A 13,770-nucleotide genomic window follows, 5' to 3' on the forward strand; every position below is an offset into this window, starting at 1 on the left:
TAAATCCAGTGAATGCATGGTTCATGTTTAATTGAAATATGCAAAATACTAGTCAAGAGCTTCAAAAATATGAAGTTACTTATGCTTTTAATGAACTTAAAACGACACTGATAACGACATTAGTAAACAATTTCGTTATTCACCTACTCACGGTTGAAATATTTATTTTGATTCGAACATGAAAACATAGGAAAATCGTAACAATTGTCTTCTTACCCTTCGTGATGTTTTAATTATACAACAACTCCAGACTTATATGAAACGTCATGATCAGGCGCCATTAAAAAAAACCCCAAAAACTAATAGATACCCATTTCAAATGGTTTAATACGTTAGTCTTTCTCGAAAAAATCCTACCTACAATTGTTATAAAAAAACGGTATATACATTTGATTCATGTCTGTTATATTATACACAATTGTCTGAACCTTTACCATAAATGTTTTAAACTTTAAAATTTGACTTTCAACAAATTTTAAAGTCCATTTTCAACCAATTTGAACACACGAGGTTTAAACTTGAATAAGTATTATTATATAATGCCCCACAATACTACGAATATATCAAAAAGGCAAGTAATATACATGGTATTGACATGTTCTCTTTTTTGTGTACCCCGGTAAATAATTTCAAACGTTTACAATAGTTTCAAAATATTAATAATAATTTCAAAAGTTTACAATAGCGGTAAAAGTGGCGTGTTAAAGCAGAAAACTTCATTATGTTGATCTTATTCTCATGTTGAGACAATTATTAAAACGCAATAAATATGCTCTCCACTCGATACGTTTACTTGATCGATGATCACCTAGTAAATAGTTTAGGTTACAGATCATATTTTGAAATTGGGTTCGATTACGAACTTTTTGTAAGCTTGTATGTTTTGATATTTTATAGACATGTATTTGACAATTTATATTGTTGATCTATTGATGTGAATTTGGATAATCGATGTGGGAATTCCCAACAAAATTCCCCTTGGCAAAACCTTTTATTCATACATGTTTGGGATCTGGACAAAAAAGCAGAGATATTTAACATGTTTCCTTTAAAAAGATTCGTGATAAACACAAAACCTTTTGTTTTAACTGTAGATAATTGGTAGTAGCATGTCATACATTGAGACTCCTTTTGTCTATTCAAAAAACTTTAGGTTGGATTTTTTCAGTTACGATTCGTAATGTACATGGCCATGTCCTTGAAATAAAACAAACAAACAGCCCCCTGCAGTTGGAAAAAATGTGAACAATGATATATTCATTGTATTTTGTTAACGTTAATCCTAAACTTTTATTTCTAGATTGATTAAAAATAGTCTTAAAGGTGGATTATGCTCAATTACTAATAAAAACCTACAATAAAATTTTTAGATGCTTTTGATTTTTTAAAAGTACAATTCCTAAGAAATTGATTAAAAACAAGAAAAGTGTAACAGTTTCAGTTAGGATAACCTGTAAACATGGGCCAAAACTGAAGCATAGAAATTCTACAAGAAATTGCAATTTGGCCAGAAATTCCCTATAATCAGATGACAGACATTTTCAGTTTTGTTTACTTGAAAATATCTCAGACTTTATTTTTAGACAAAACCACGAAATAACTCTTTTGATATGTTATGACCAAGTACAATTGGAGCATCATTTTTTTTTTAAATTTATGGTTTCACATGAAGGCATTAAAAGTAAGATTTTGTCTGCAAAAAAAAGTTGGTTATATACCCATCCCCTATTTAAGTTGAAGCATTTTTTGGAATCAAAATAAGCTATATTTCCAGTAAAACAATCTTTTATTCACCCGAATTTTAAAATTGGTGTTATCTTCATTAGCAATTGTAATTTTGTAAAAAAAATAATCAAAGAAGTAAACAAGTGGACATATAGTAGACATACAACCAATTGAACTTCAAAATAGTTATAAAACAGTGTTAATAAACCATCGTATGGGTGCGGTTCTCACCTTGGTGTGAATTACATGGAATGACATAAGGTATTTTTGCGACAACTTTGACCTAACTATCAGCACAAAGAAGACCGAAGTAATGCATCAGTTAGGCAAACATCAGAAGGCAAACCGTATGTTGAGCCAGACATCACCATCAACAACCAACGGCTAAAGGTAGTGGACACGTGCCCGTGGTGCCCCAAAATAGTTAGTAAAGGACAACCTAAATGCCTTCTTCAAGGCATTCAGTATCAACCCTGATTCATGGGAAGTTGCAGCACAAGCCAGGTGTGGGTGGGGGGCCGCAGTCCAAATGGGCGCCTAGAGCTGTGAAGCCAACAGGCCGCCTGCAGCAGAACAAGCAGGCAGGCCAGGAAAGACAGCACCAAGGGCGCGGCAGCTGCCACTATCCCCTGCCCTCATTGTCTGAGACTATTCTGTGCGAGGATCGGCCTGACCAGTCACCTCCGCACCCACCATTCAGGTCAACCCTCCCCCCCGCGAAGATGAGACAGTGGTCATTGTCGCCACTGACAGACGACCAACATATGTTATAATTCATCAAAGTTTTTAAAATGATGTAATAATTATGAATTAAAAATTCATTTCATATTTTTCTCTGAAAACAAAGCAGATGCATATATTTCGATTGTTTGAGCTGCTCAAAAAATGAAAGCAATGCAATGGAATGAAAAAAAAAATGCAACTCAGAATTGATATATATCTGATCAATAAGTTTTAACTAGTATATATGCGAAATAGATCAGAGCATATATTGATAGTTTATAGATAATACACGCATGATATATTTCTTCTGAACTGCATTGCTATGTAAGAAATAAAAACGCATCAATACATGGTTGCATTACAATACTGTCGTGTCTATTGATATAGGAAGCTGCACATTACTTTATCTGATCCGATGAAAAACATTTGTTTTATAAAAAGTCTCTTAATGACAAAGTCATTCCATGTAGATAGAGAACACATAGACCAGACTAGACATAAACAGAACAAATTTTAGCAATGGGTGGTAAAAATATATCAACAGTAGAATTTACTACATCAGGAACCTTTTTTTTTGGGGGGGGGGGGGGGGTGTTGTGTTACATCATACAGTACATGCATGTACTGGAACTAATAACTAGTTCAGGAAAAATGAAAATCAAGGTCAGTTTATACACTTATGATACACTTATGACATAATGGGCTTTAATTATCACTTATACAAGTATCTCTAAAATGTTCAACTACGGAATGTAAAATCTTTAATGAATTTTTACTCTTGCTCCACTTCCACACATTTTTTTTTGACAAAACTTATTGCATGCCCTCTTTCTCTTTCCCACGAAATGCTAGCTTTACAGCTGCATAGTTCAAGGCTTTGGTAGATATTATTCTATCCATACACTCCGTGGTTTTTTTTTCATTGACATAATAAATGTTCATGTGACATAGTTGCACTTAACAGAAAGGATGATGTCTTCTAACTATTCTGTAAATCAAAATTGACTGACCATACAAGTCTTTAAAGGAATGTGACATCTTGTAAATCATCATGAGCAGCTTAGTCACAATGAAACTAAACTCTGTTTGGTTATACAATGGCAACCCTTGGAATTGTGACACCAACAAAAGCTCCGTATCAATAAATCCTGCAACATGATTTTAAAAGGCAACCATCCTTCCAACTGTTTCCATGGTGTTGGCTAAGACATGACAGTCATAAGATTTCATGCCTGGTAAAGATGGCACAATTTCCTTGTCAATGAAGTACTCTAAAGCACAGGATAAATGGTGGACTGAACCGGTTTTCCTCTTTGGAACATTTTACAATCTTTCAATGTTACATCTGTCACTTCAGATGCAGAGGAAGAAATTTTGTTTCGACAAATGATCTTCTCCTCATACTGCAGCTATTTGGGTAACGAGGGAATACTTTTTAATTTAAGCATATTTTATTGAGTAATCAAATGGATTAGGCAACATGCAAAGCCCATATAAACCCTCTCCAAAAATGAGGGAATTACGGCCTGTTTAACAAAAATTAATATATAATAAGGAAAGTTCTTGCTCATCTTCTAGTTTTTCACTTAGGACTAGATATGCACAGAAGAAAAAAAAACATTTTAAAGGTTACATGTCTATGCCACCGTGTAACAAATTCATCATCAATATGTCATGTTTAATATTAATTCAGACCTTTATTGTATTAGTGCTGCAAAAAGTATAGTGCATACATGAAAGGCTTACATTTCTTGCATTATGTAGTATATTTTTACTATACATATACAAACATAGTTCTACATGTAAGTAGACAAACAGTCAATTATAATTCAAATGTAAGCTTCTCAGAAAAATATTGACCAAAATGTTGACCAGTGAATTTTTTAAACTTTTGGCTGGCTGGAATATATTGAGAGTATCATCTCCAAAAACGATAATTAAAAGCAATACTGATTTGTAGATAAGCTGTCCCCCTTTCTTATTTCTTTGACTGAATTTGACTTGACACTAAACAAAATGATAAAACTGAAGAATAACTTTCCTGTTATGATCTTATGTTTAGTAGCAAGATTTGTTCCATTGTAGCCATGCCAAAACAAAAAAATAAATAAAAGTTTTTACTATGAAATCTTGTTTCTCATAAAATTGCTGTAACCACATGGGCCGCCATATACACATATATCGCCTGCTTTTGCATTGATGATGATTTGATCTATAAGATCATACAAATGCATATGCGATAATTCACTCTCAAAATAGTATGACATGAGCATAGTGTACATTTTTTTAGCATAAACAATGTCATTTTGAATGTACTAATTCTAAAGGCATTAAGAGCTTACGTTCTGTCTGTAAAGCATCTCAATTTCCACAAATGGAATTTCCACAGATTCACTCGTTAATTGCAGAGTTTCTTAACTTTTTGTGCAAATCTAACATAAAAAAAGCATAATGAATCGTTTGCCATAAAATTGATGAGATACATTAAAAAAAATTATTCGATTTTCGACCGAGTTCATTACCAAATCCACAATAACTTTCTAACATAAAACAATTTCTGAATGCCTATCGAAACCTTAATTATTGAAGTGAAATTAATTATGCTGAATTAAGTAAAAAGACTGAAATAAACTAAAATCCGAGATTTCTCTGTATCTTGGTTAAATTGAACTATTGTACTCCTTACATCTATTTTAAATAATTTATTATAATATCATGATATCTCAATGCTTAATCCTCAGTAATGTATCCCCGTGAACCGCTATGTACCCTCTGCATTTCTTCACGCTTTTTTAGATTGCAGTAAAAAGAACTTTAAAAAACACGGACATATTGAAATGCGCTGCTGTAGTATTGACCTAAAATTTACCACTGATCCCTGTATTTTAAATACTTCATTGTATATCAGCTTTTCATTGTATTTTCATGAGAAATTGTTTTCATAAATTCACCATGTCTACCAAATAATATTTAATTGAGTTCTATATATTGTTTCATTTGGAAGACTTACCTTGTCTTTCTTCCTGTACAGTGAATGATGTTAATATAATCACAATCTGACTGATTTAATTTAGTTAAATCCTGCCCCCTCCCCAATATATATATATATATATATATATATATATATATATATATATATATATATATATATATATATATATATATATATATATATATATATATATATATATATATATATATATATATATATATATATATATATATATATATATATATACATATATATATAATATATATATATATATATATATATATATATATATATATATATATATATATATATATATATATATATATATATATATATATATATATATATATATTTCAGATAAATCAGATAAATCAGAAAAAAAATCAGATAAATCAAACGGAATGCGACAGTACAAATTAAATAAATTGTTTACTGTTAGCGCTTTCAGCCATGTCGGCTCTTCAGTCAGTTATTTCCTAATATCTTACTGTCTGAAGAGTCGAAATAAACTTTTTGCTGTACCAAGGCTTTATCTATCTATCGATCCATCTCTCTCTCTCTCTCTCTCATGCGCTATCATCCATAACAACTAAAAAATAGTGTCGGTTTCAGTTCTGAGTGTTAGCAAATAACTTATTCCAACTTTTTGACAAAAGTTATGTACGTATGTTTATGGTTTATTGTTGCTTGAACATATTTTATTTCATAAACATATACAAATGGTTCGAACACAAGTTCTAACAACTTATGAGGTTCTTACCAAGTATACAATTTACAATGTTAACTGTGTAGTAATTTGGAATGGAAAATACATAGAAATGGATATTACTAAAATGGTTTAATTATTGAACAAACGTACATGTATTTACAAACAGTTCTGTTTGAATTTGATCTAGGCAGTAAGACTGACACTATTAGAATCTACCACCTTTTTTTTTTTTATAAATCTTTGAACAGCTAAAAACTACGTTGGTCTAAATTGACAGTCAGAGATTCATCACCCCACAAAAATAATTGACAATTACATGTAATAATGATAATTTGATTTAGATTTAAATTTAAAAGGTTTGAAAACAGTTCATTTTGTGCATTGGTATATTTCTTACATCCAAAAAAAAAACCAAATGATCAGGTAACCTACATTGACAATTATGGCTTTCAATAATATTTCTTCTGAAAAGGTTCGAAATACTTTTGTCTAAGTTTTGTGTGACTGATGTTTAATTTGATTTAATTGAATACTGCTTTTGAAACTTGTAAACGAGGAATTATTTTTGTTAATGAAACTTAAAGTACTCCTATGTTTGATCTTGTCAGGAACAAACGATTTCTTGAATATATCTAGATTTCATTTTGGAATAATATAGCCTTCTCGATCAAGCGTGTATTGTAATTCGATTCTTAAGTCCTAAAAGAATGAAATATATAGGTCCTGTATAAGTAAGAGTTCATTTTTTTACCCTGGATTTTCGGATGTTGATAATCAATTCCCTTTTCTAAAAGGACTATTTTATAGTCATCTCACCTGTTAAGCATTGCAGTTATCAAACAGATCCTAAGCAATTGTTTTATATAAAGAATATCAAACTACATCAAACTCTAAACCCCTTGTGAGGCCCAAGAATCGTCCAGGGGCCATAGTCTAAACAATTTGAAAGAATCAGTAATATGTCTAAATTCTTGCATATAAGTGAAAAGCAGATATCATAACATTTCATTTTTTGTGAATAATTAAAATATTATCCTTTGTAAAATTGGAATCCCAATGTGGCCCACCCTACTTTTGAAGATTTTGATTTGAAAAGAATTTAATCTACATTATCTGAGGTTGTTTTCAGTAAATTTACAGCAAATAGTCTTTAGAAAAAGATATTTAATTTGTTTTCAATTTATATTCCTATGTAAAGTTTTGCACCCCCCCCCCCCGCATGATTTGAACAAACATGAATCTATTCTTTCTGAGAATGCTATTACACAAGTTTCAGCTTTCCTGGCTGATTGATTTCTGAGAAGTAGATTTAAAAAATGTTCACCATATATCCCATGGTAAAAGTTTGACCACCCCCATTGTGACTCCAACCTACATCCCAGTGTCATGATTTTCACAAATTTGTATCTAAACTACGTAAAGACGCTTCCACACAAGTTTCTGCTTTCCTGGCTGATTAGTTTCTAAGATAAAGATTTAAAAAGATTACACTATATTCATCTGTAAAGGTTCGATCCCCCTCATTGTGGCTTCAACCTCCCCCGGAGTCATGGTTTTCACTAATTTGTATCTACACTACATAAGGATGCTTCCACCCAAGTTCAGCTTTCCTGGCAGATTAGTTTCTGAGAAAAAAAAAATTGAAATTTGTACTCTATATATTCCAATGTAGATCTTCGACCCCCATTGTGGCCCCAACTTATCCCCGGGGACAATGATTTATACAAATTTGAATCTACACTCTCTGAGGTTGCTTCCACACAAGCCTCAGCTTTTCTGGCCAAATGGTTTTTGAGAAGAAAATTTTAAAAGATTAACACAATATATTCCTAAGTAGAAGTACGACCCCCCCCCCCAACCTACCCGTGGGGGTGATGATTTTCATAACGTTAAATTTACACGGCATGAGGAAGCTTCCATAAAAGTGTCAGATTTCCTTACTGATTGGTTTGTGAGAATAATATTTTTATATATTTACTCTATATATTCTATGTGAAATTTGACCCCCCCCCCTCTACCCCCCCCCCCCCCCCATTGTGGCCTCATCTTACTTTTGGGGACAATTATGTCATTATTTGAAATATGGTGGTCAAGATGCGTTTCTGTAAAACACGCAATATCGAAATCACTAACTATGAGAATCTATCTCGTTTCTCATACTTCTAACGTTTAAATGAATACTATCAACTATTCTTTTTTTTCATGTAGGACCGGGATTTAATTAAATATCACCTAAGAACTAAAGCAAACAAGTACATGAAAACAATAGACCCATGGGTCACATCACTCACCTGAAAAACTGCCATAATAAATCAGCTTTATGGAGTCATATGCAAACTGTCTTGGACACTGTAGTATAATAGATCCTGTATAAAAAGATTTTCAAATTATTTCCTCTGGATATTCTAATGCTTATCATTAAGCCCCTTTTGTAACAGGCTGATTTTATAGCCATATTTCATATTGAGCATTGCAATTCCCAAAATAATCTTGTTTACATATGGGATATAAACCTATACCAACCTTTGTGAGGCCCAAGAGTTCGCCAAAGCCTAAATAATTTTCAAGAATCAATAATATTTCAAAATGCTTGCATATACATGTAAGTAAAACCCAATATTAAAACATTTGAATTTTTGTGAATAATTAAAAATGTTTTATTTGTAAAATTGGACCTATCCCCCAATGTTGTCCCACCCTACCTCTAAAGATTATGAATTTGACCAATTTGAACCTACACTATCTGAGGTTACTTATACTAAAGTTACAACTTTTCAAGGCAAATTATTTTTTTGAAGAAAATGTTTAAAGATTGTTCACAATTAACTCCTATGTAAAAATTCAACCAACCACTGTGGCCCCATCCCATCCCTGAAAATCATGATTTTAACAATCCTGAATTTACAATATCTGAGGATGGTTCAACACAAGTTTCAACTTTTCCGGCCGATTGGTTTTAAAAAAAAGAATTTTAAGATTTTTCTCATAATCTCCTTTTGGAAAAATTGACCACTCCCCCCTTTATTGTGGCTTCATTCTATCCCCAGACACCATGATCTAAACAAAAATAAATCTACCCTTCCTGAGGATGCTTTTACATAACTTTTCTGGCTGCTTGGTATTTGAGAAGATTTTCTCTTTATATTCATATGTAAAAATTTGATCCCCCAATTGTGGCCCCACCCTACCCCCGGTGATCATGATTAGAACAAACTTGAATCTACACTACATGAAAATGCGTACACAAGTTTTTTTTTCTGGCCGATTGCACTACTGATTACAAAATCAACTGACACTCCCCAAATTTGACTGACATTGTCTGACTGTAGCTTACTGTACATTTTACTGACTTCCACTGTTCTCCACTGTACCCTATTGTACATTTCTACTGAACAGCACTGTACCCCACTGTCCGTCACTGTACAGTCTTACTGACTTCCACTGTACCCCACTGTACGCCATTGTACAGGGCACTGACAAGCACTGTACCCCAATGTACGCCACTGCAAAGGGCACTGACCAGCACTGTACGCCATTGTACAAGGCACTGACCAGCACTGTACGCCATTGTACAAGGCACTGACCAGCACTGTACCCTACTGTACGCCACTGTACAGGCCACTAACCAGGACTGCACCCCCACTGTACGCCACTGTACCATTAATTTGGGAAACAATCAGACTTTAAATCTTCAGTTTATTATTTTTTTTATATTTTAATTTATATATTGTTTATATCATTAACACTGTGTATAGAGAATACTTGTCAGAAGAATGCAACATGTCGTTAAATTTGTTAAATATGTTTTATTTATTAACGTCTATTGTTATACCCGCACTTTTCAAAGAAAGTTTGGGTATATTCTTGTTACCCTCTTCCGTGTCTCCGTCCGTCTGTAACGTTTTACTTTCTCAAACTGCTCTTACATCTTATGAATCTGAACTCTTGCAACTTGATCGGGGGTGTCATGTTGTTTTGTAAAAAGGTTTCAAAATTTCTCTGATAGTCCTGGGGGTCAAATAATTGGTAAAAAATGACGTTTTTTCACAAAAAACCTTCTTCCTCGAACTACACGTACATTTTCAACAATAGACAAGTCATCTCTCGGAATAGGTTTTTGGGTGTCCTATAGATGGGCAATTAGGTTTCAAAAATTTCAAGTCCTGGGGGTCATTTGATCGATGAAAAAAGACTTTTTTACTTTTTCTTTTCTTTTCTTTTTTTTTTTTTTTACAAAAAATCTGGTTCCAAAACGTTAATTTTTTTTGTAGTAGCCAAGTGATCTTTTATAACATGATTGGGTGAAAAAATGACAATAACAAACTGTCAACAATCTCAAAAATCCACAAAACAAAATACAAATTCAAAGCAGAGCAACACGGACCTTTTAAAAGATAGAGGTAGGATCAGGTGCCATGGAGGAGTGAGCATCCTCTACTGACTGGTCACATCCGCCGTGTGCTCTTTGTCGTAATCGGGGGAAATGGAAAAGTCCGTAGATAATGTTAGGTTACCATCAATGTCCATTTCCAGTAAAATATCGGTGTGTCACTTTGAAGTGTGATTAGGTCTCAGAATTATTTTTACCACGGGGATCGGTGGGCAACAACAAAAATTCCCAGAACTCTTCTTACAACTTTTGGAGAAGCTACGTCATCTCTTGGAATATGATTGTAGCTGTTCTATAGATGTGCAATAGGGTTTTAAAACTTTAAATGTCATCCAGGGAGTCAAATAATAGCAGAAAACTGACGTTTATCGCTATTTAAAAAAATTATCCCAGAACTCCTCTTATGATTTATTAAAAAGACACATCATATCTTGGGGTATATTATGGGTTGTCCTATAAATGTGCAAAAAGGTTTTACAAGTTTAGATTTCAAACACGAGTCAAATAATTGTTAATAATAACAAAGACGTTTATCACTATCAAAAAAATAGATCCGTGAACTCCTATAAAAGACTTTAATGAATAGACACATCATATCTTGAGATATAATGGGGACTGTCCTATAGATGTGCAATGTGTGGATCTAGAGATGGGGTCGGGAGGGGGGTGTCCAGCAGATCTCCCTCCAAAAATTAAACTTCTATTTTCTTTAAATTACATTATAAAATTGCCAAATATGCCCCCCCCCCCCCGAAAACTAAAAAAAATGCCCCCCCCCTCCCCGGAAAAACTTTCCGGATCCGCGCACTTCAAACCTTTCAATGACATTTATTTTTGCTTAGAATAAAAAAAAGACTTAAATTTTAGTTTTCTTAATTGTCGAATGATGTATAAAAATCAAAGTATGATTTGTGGTCTAAAAAGTTTTATGAACTGGCAAACAATATTTTTCTTTAAAAAACCACATTACAATTTACATAATTGACAAAAGATCTATTGAGATATCATCAGAAGTTTTTTTTCTACCTGGGGATCAATTGCTAATATTCATGTTAAAATTCATTAGATAAATAATTAAAATTAGATGTTTATCCTCCACAGCCACCCCCCCCCCCACCTCCTCCCAAGCAAACCTGGTTCTAAAGATTCAGACACAGGATGAATCTCTGTCATTCAGTTAACTGAAATGTGACTGAATGGCATAGCTTTGCCATTCAGTCACCTTTCCAGACCATTCAGTTAACATTAAGTTCACTGAATGGCAGAGGTTTATCCTGTGAGAGTCTTCTTAGATATGTACGGTAGCAAATCATAAATCATTTCTTGATTGGTATTTTTCTCCCGATGCACATTAAGGCTTTAGAAATTGCTATTTAATTTTTGAAATAAAGAAAATATTATAGGTATTCGGGGGAATAGTAAGAGTTCTAAAACAATTAGGTTCATCATTCGGCTAGGACCGGAATTACCCACATAGGTCAAACACTACATATGAATTAGATAAAATTCTTTCTTATTTCTAGGTCTAGAAAGCCAGGGTGCCTCCAAGGAGGCATAACCTATATACCATTTGATGTGCAATGAAACAAAGAGCACGAATAAATATGGTTTTGGGATAGAGATCTTAAAATTTATCAAAATATATCATTATTGCTTATTTCAGAGAAAGGGAATTAAAAACAACACCTGAGGTCATGTAATTAACACCATTTGATGTATCATAATGACATTAGAAACAAGAATTATGATATGTGGTTAAGTGGGCGGGATTTCAACAGTTTTCAAGATATTTGGTATTTTCCTGTTTCTTGGGGTCAGAACAATCCCATAGGTTCAAGTTCATTATTACATAATAAAAAGTACCGTAATAGAGTAAAATATTATTTGAACACTGTTCATCATCACAACATTTCATTAAAACTATATATTATTAACACCATACTTATTTTGATTTCAGCGACTAGTGGGGGGGGGGGGGGGGTAAGAAATTTATTATAAACGCATCTAAAATGATGAATATTCAGATTATCTCGTTTATTCATAAATATAATGTTTTTTTTTTAAATATATTTTAATTGGATTTAAAAATCCAAAGACCCTAAATACCACTAAAAGGGAATTACAAAATATCTTGAACGAGGTGTCAGACTGACAATTTACAAGATTGAATATTGCGATATTCACACCTTTTGATCTACTGAAAGTATGTATACTTTACACAGATATTGCCTCGCTGATTTTCTTGTGAAGTGAAATTTTAAAGACATTTTAAAGGCCAGACCAGTTATCTTCTCTCTTTGAAAAAAAATAGTATGTTGAGCAGTATGGTGGATTTTTTATTGTTTAAAAAATTGTCCCTCCTCCACATTCATGTTACATTAATGTTTTAAAATTCAGCGAATTTAAAACTCTATATAAATTGTTATAGAGCTATTTCAAACCTTTAGTTTAACATTTATACTAATATTCATTAGACAATATTGATTAAATCAAATTCATTGTAAAAATAAAACCCAACCCCCCCCCCAAAAAAAAAACAAAACAAAAAAACAAAAAACAAAAAACTAAACATTAAGTTCCTAGAACATTGATATTGAAATATATATAATATTTCCCCTTTTAATTGAATAAGTTGTAATACTTTGTATGCTAACTGGATTCTGATGTTAAAATTCATGCGCGGATCTGTGGATGGGATGTGGGATCAGAGGAAAATTCAGTTGTATAAAAATTAGACAGGACAACTATCCAAAATAGGTCTTATCTAGAAAACAATGATATCCCTGCCTTATCCCTGGAAAAATTTACTTATTATTTATTTAATCATTTACATGTATGAACTTAAAGAAATATAAGCCCATTTTCTCTCTTGTAAGCAATAGAAGAGAATCAAAACAAATCCATATTTTGTTCTCAAATATGCATTTTAAATGAAGTAAATATTTTAATCATTATTTAAACATAGTAACTTATAAAAACATACATATAGGTACAGTAGATTACAGTGGTGTACATTTTTTTTTCAGTGCCCTTCACAGTGGTGTACAGTGAGGTACGGTGCTGTCCAGTGGTATACAATGGAGTACAGTGAATGTACTTATATTTACCACGAAAAAAAAATGAAAAAAAAAATTGTAGTTAAGTATTACAGTGAACAGAGGTATTAAGTTAATAGCATACATACAATGTTACTATATATTCACCAATATCGCATTTAAAAACATAACAAAG

At 32.5% G+C, this 13,770-nt stretch overlaps 2 protein-coding genes across 2 annotated transcripts in view; both read left to right on the forward strand.

Moving 5' to 3' along the window:
* The window catches only part of LOC105340291 (uncharacterized), a 754,579-nt gene that overhangs the window by 310,595 nt on the left and 430,214 nt on the right, over positions 1-13,770 (forward strand). The gene's annotated exons all lie outside the window — the stretch shown is intronic.
* LOC105327281 (uncharacterized) overlaps positions 1-13,770 on the forward strand; it is a 347,963-nt gene that overhangs the window by 666 nt on the left and 333,527 nt on the right. The window lies entirely within an intron of this gene.

Source organism: Magallana gigas, chromosome 8, assembly GCF_963853765.1.
Source record: "Magallana gigas chromosome 8, xbMagGiga1.1, whole genome shotgun sequence".
In the NCBI taxonomy this organism is placed as follows: Eukaryota; Metazoa; Mollusca; class Bivalvia; order Ostreida; family Ostreidae; genus Magallana; species Magallana gigas.